At 48.6% G+C, this 5188-nt stretch overlaps 1 pseudogene; it reads left to right on the top strand.

The window, feature by feature from the left end:
- Nucleotides 1-358: 358 nt before the first annotated feature.
- Nucleotides 359-474, top strand: LOC139671739 (5S ribosomal RNA; annotated as a pseudogene).
- Nucleotides 475-5188: the final 4714 nt, after the last annotated feature.

The following is a 5188-nucleotide window of genomic DNA, read 5'->3' as shown; positions in this document are numbered from 1 at the left end:
GTTATGATAGACTGTAAGGAAAAACTTACAAACCCATGTTGTTTGATTTACCTTGACAACTGTTGCGCTCCAGTTCCTGTATCCTTGTGGTTTTCCTTTCTCTGTGCTTTGGCATTTTAAACCAGTGGCTGATGCAAAAACAGAGTTGGGCTTTCCTGAATTTTCCACATTTGATGGCAATCTTGTCAGACTTCTCAAACCACAAAGACATATGGATGGTGAAGGAGTCCTCTGAATGGCCAGACATGGCAGGGAGCGGCACTGACTGCTCATTATGTGTCACTCTGAGTCACTTGCTGAACCCATTGACAGAGATGGGAAATCACAGGGCTTGTCAAGGTAGTGTGTTCTGAATGGTAACTACAGCCATGCCACCCTGACACTGGATCCCGTCAGATCTCAGAAGCTGAGCAGGGTCAGTCCCAGTTAGTACTTGGATGGGAGACCTCCTGGAAATACCGGGGGCTGTAGGTCTAGTCCTGAGGACTTCACTGTCACTGTGCAAGCTCACTCGGCCGTGGCAGATGAACCTTAGGAGTTAAAGGTGGGGCCAGTTCCATGCACTCTGTTCCTGACCTGAAAAAAAAAACCCAACAAACACTGCGCAGGCTCAAAGTCCACACCCACGTGGGTAAAGCCCTTCCCAAATCTTCATTCGTGAAGCCGAGCCATGATGATGATGTTCTGAATGAAACAGAAAAAAAACCACCTTGGATTTGTGGATTGTAAAACTTCTGGGGAGAAACCATTGTTATTTGAAATTAAAAATAATAAAAAGTGAGCTCCACTGGACCAAGGAGTCCCATGGGGAGTAAAGTTGAAACATTGCCAGATTCCTTAAAACACTAAATGAGGAGTTCACCAATTAGCAGTGTATGTGAACAGCTCTCTGACCTAAGTTCACTTTACTCAGCACACATTATCTGGTGGCTTGGAAGTGAGGGGGAATTTGTTCCCAGGAGACAGAGGGTCACTGTGATCTAATGTCTGCATTTGCAAAGTCAAGACTTGTTTCTCATCTCTTAAATGTCTATTTTAAATAGTATTATTTTTAAAAGTAGCCACAAGACAGACTTGTAAAGCAATTCCTTGTACAAAACCATTGGTTCAAAGACAGTACCCAAGTAGCCTTTTCGCATTGTAAATATATTCTGTGCATTTCGGGTTCTCTCTGAGGTAAATAATGGATTAAGTAATGAAAATCACATTATAATGAGAATGACATGAGGCTTTAATGAGACCAGAGCTAGGAAAACTAAGCCAATTTTCTGTTCTCCTCAGAAATCAGGCTAAGGTTTATCATTAACATATCATGACCGACTTTAATTAGGTAATTCCCTGGCAGGCTTTGTTTGCTGCTCCTTCAGCTATCAGCAGGCGACTCAGGGGGGAGTTGGAGGCGTGGCTTGCTCGTTAGCAGGAGAGTGAGAAGGCTTTAAAAACATCTCTAGGGAGCACAAGTGACCTGGAGCGCGGGGAACAGGAGCGGGCAAACGGGCGTGGCACGTCAGTGAGGGCGTGGCACGGCAGTTTGCACGGCAGTTCGAGCAGGCAGGGCAAGCAGGCAGGGCATAATCCTAGGTATTTTTGCAGCCTTTTTTTTTTCTCTGTTTGTTTGTTTGTTTCTCTTTTCTACCTTTGCCCACAGCTCAAGGCAGTCATGCATCCCAAAAAAATTAAAGCTGTTGCTCCTGTTACCAGTAGAGGGGTGTCAATACAGACAGAACCCTCTAAAAAGGATGCAGCCACTCAGGCCTCTGGCTGCATAGACTGTTTGAGCCTGGACCTACTACCAGAGGACAGTATGAGAAGCGCCTGCATACGATGTGAGCAGGTGAACGATTTGCTGGGTCTGGTGGCAGAGCTAAAGGAAGAGGTCGATAGGCTCAGAAACATAAGGGAGAGTGAAAGGGAAATTGACTGGTGGAGTCACACCCTTTCTACTCCTAAGGAAGCCCAGCAGAATGTGGTGAAGCCCAGCCCCTCCTGCCATCAGGCAGACAGAACAGACCATAGGGATGGGGTCGAATGGAAACAGGTGCCTGGTCATAGAGGCAAAAACACCCCCTCTCGACCCCTTTCACCTGCCAGGGTGCCCTTAAAAAACAGGTATATGGCCCTGGACTCGGACAGTCTGTTGGAGGACAGTCAGGAGGAGGATCTGTCTACAAGGTCTTCTGGTTACCCCCAGTCTACCAGATGGATTACAACTACAGGTAAAAGAGAAGGGTTGTTGTAATCGGTGACTCCCTTCTGAGGGGAACTGAGGGCCCTCTATGTCGGCCAGACCCGTCCCACAGGGAAGTTTGCTGCCTTCCCGGGGCCAGGGTGAGGGATATTACCAAAAGACTTCCCTAAGCTTATCCAACCCTCAGACTATTACCCGCTATTGGTTGTCCAGGTTGGAAGTGATGACATTAATAAAAGGAGTACCAGAGTAATTAAAAAAGATTTCAAGGCACTGACCCGATCTCTTCATGGGACAGGAGCACAGGTAGTAATTGCCTCAGTTCCTGTGCTAGCTGGGATGAATGAGGAGAGGTTTAGGAAAGTCCAGCTTACCAACAGGTGGCTTAGGGGATGGTGCTATCGTCAAAATTTTGGGTTTTTTGATCATGGGGCAAACTCCGTGTTGCCCAGTCTCGTCAAAGTAGATGGGCTTCATTTATCTAGGAAGGGCAAAAGAACTGTAGCCCATAAGTTGGCAGGGTTGGTTAGGAGGGCTTTAAACTAGGTTTGAAGAGGGAAGGGATGGCAACTGGGCTCTCCAGAGATAGGCCTAAGGGCATAGAGCCCGAGTTGAGAATGAAATCAATGGCCCAGCTGAAGTGCATGTACACCAATGCACGCAGTATGGGAAACAAACAAGAGGAGCTGGAAGCCATAGTGCAGCAGGAAAACTATGACATAGTTGCTGTCACAGAAACGTGGTGGGATGACTCACATGACTGGAGTGCTGCTATGGGGGGCTACAAGCTCTTCAGAAAGGACAGACATGGAAGAAGAGGTGGAGGGGTGGCTTTATATGTTAGAGAGTCTCTTGGCTCTGTTGAAGTTGAGGTCAGCAGTGACAAGGTTGAGTGCCTGTGGACCAGAATCAGGGGCAAGGCCAATAAGGCTGACACCCTTGTGGGTGTCTGTTACAGACCGCCCAACCAGGATGATGAAGGAGATGAATTGTTCTACAAGCAGCTGGCGGATGTCTCAAAATCTCCAGCCCTTGTTCTTGTGGGTGACTTTAACCTGCCAGATATCTGCTGGGAGCTTCATACTGCAGAGAAGAGGCAGTCAAGGAGGTTCCTGGAGTGTATAGAGGACAACTTCCTTCATCAGCTGGTAAATGAGCCTACCAGGGGTAAGGCCCTGCTAGACCTACTGTTTACAAACAGAGAGGGGCTGGTAGATGATGTAGTGGTTGGAGGCCGCCTGGGGCATAGTGACCATGAAATAATAGAATTTTCAGTCCTCAGGGATGTAAGGAGAGCCACCATTAAAACCTCTACTTTGGACTTCCGGAGAGCAGATTTTGGCCTATTCAAAAAACTGATTCAGAGCATACCCTGGGAAACAACCCTTAAAGGCAAGGGGGTCCAGGAGGGATGGACATGTTTTAAGAAGGAAATTGTGAGTGCACAGCAACAGGCTGTCCCAGTGTGCCAAAAGGCCAGCCGGAGGGGAAGACAGCCAGCTTGGTTAAATAGGGAGATTCTGCAAGAAATCAGGGATAAAAAGAAAGTTTACAGACTATGGAAAAAAGGACTGGCTACTTACGAAGAATTTACAGATAGAGCTAGGTCATGCAGGAAAAAAATTAGGGAAAGAAAAGTGGAATTTGAAGTAAATTTGGCTATTTCAGTTAGGGATAACAAAAAGTCCTTTTATAAATACATTAATAACAAAAGGAGGGGCAAGGAAAACCTCCATTCTCTGTTGGACTTGGAGGGAAATATAGGTAAGGAAGATGAGGAGAAGGCTGAGGTACTTAACACCTACTTTGCCTCAGTTTTCACCAGTAGGACAGGTGGCCCTCAAGACAACTGCCTCTGGAGCTGGTAGACAGGGAGAAGGAGCTGAATAGCCCTCCTGTATTCCAGGAGGAAATAGTTACTGACTTACTGAGCCAGCTGGATTCTAACAAGTCTATGGGACCAGATGGGATCCATCCCAGGGTGATGAAGGAGCTGGCAGAAGAGCTTGCCACACCGCTCTCCATCATCTTCCAACAGTCCTGGCTCTCTGGGGAGGTCCCAGATGATTGGAGGTTGGCCAATGTCACCCCAATCCACAAAAAGGGCTGCCAGCAGGACCCTGGCAACTACAGGCCTGTCAGCCTGACCTCCGTGCCTGGCCGGGTTATGGAGCAGTTCATCCTGAGTGCAATCACACAGCACCTTCAGGGTGGACAAGGGATTAGACCCAGTCAGCGTGGGTTTAGGAGGGGCAGGTCCTGTCTGACCAACCTGATGTCTTTTTACGATCAGGTGACCCACCTGGTGGATGAGGGGAAGGCTGTGGATGTGATCTATCTGGACTTCAGCAAGGCCTTTGACACTGTCTCCCATAATATACTTCTGGAAAAGCTGGTAGCCCATGGCCTGGACAAGTGTACCCTCTCCTGGATTAGGAGCTGGCTGGAGGGCCGGGCCCAGAGAGTGCTGGTGAATGGAGCTGCATCCAGCTGGCGGCCGGTCACCAGTGGTGTTCCCCAGGGGTCTGTATTGGGTCCAGTCCTGTTTAAAATCTTTCTTGATCATTTAGATGAGGGGATTGAGTCCATCAGCAGCAAATTTGCTGATGACACCAAGCTGGGAGGGAGTGTCGATCTGCTGGAAGGCAGGAGGGCTCTGCAGAGGGATCTGGATAGACTTGAGAGATGGGCTGATTCCAATGGGATGAAGTTCAAAAAGGCAAAGTGCCGGGTCCTGCACTTTGGCCACAACAACCCCCTGCAGTGCTACAGGCTGGGGACAGAGTGGCTGGAGAGCAGCCAGGCAGAAAGGGACCTTGGAATACTAATTGACAGGAAGCTCAACATGAGCCAACAGTGTGCCCAGGTGGCCAAGAAGGCCAATGGGATCCTGTCCTGTATCAAAAATAGCGTGGCCAGCAGGACCAGGGAAGTGATCCTTCCCCTGTACTCTGCGTTGGTGAGGCCACACCTTGAGTACTGTGTCCAGTTCTGGGCCCC

Source organism: Pithys albifrons, chromosome 4 (genome assembly GCF_047495875.1).
Source record: "Pithys albifrons albifrons isolate INPA30051 chromosome 4, PitAlb_v1, whole genome shotgun sequence".
NCBI lineage: Eukaryota > Metazoa > Chordata > Aves > Passeriformes > Thamnophilidae > Pithys > Pithys albifrons.
Note: the sequence above shows the minus strand (reverse complement) of the source record. Positions and strands in the feature narration are given on the sequence as shown.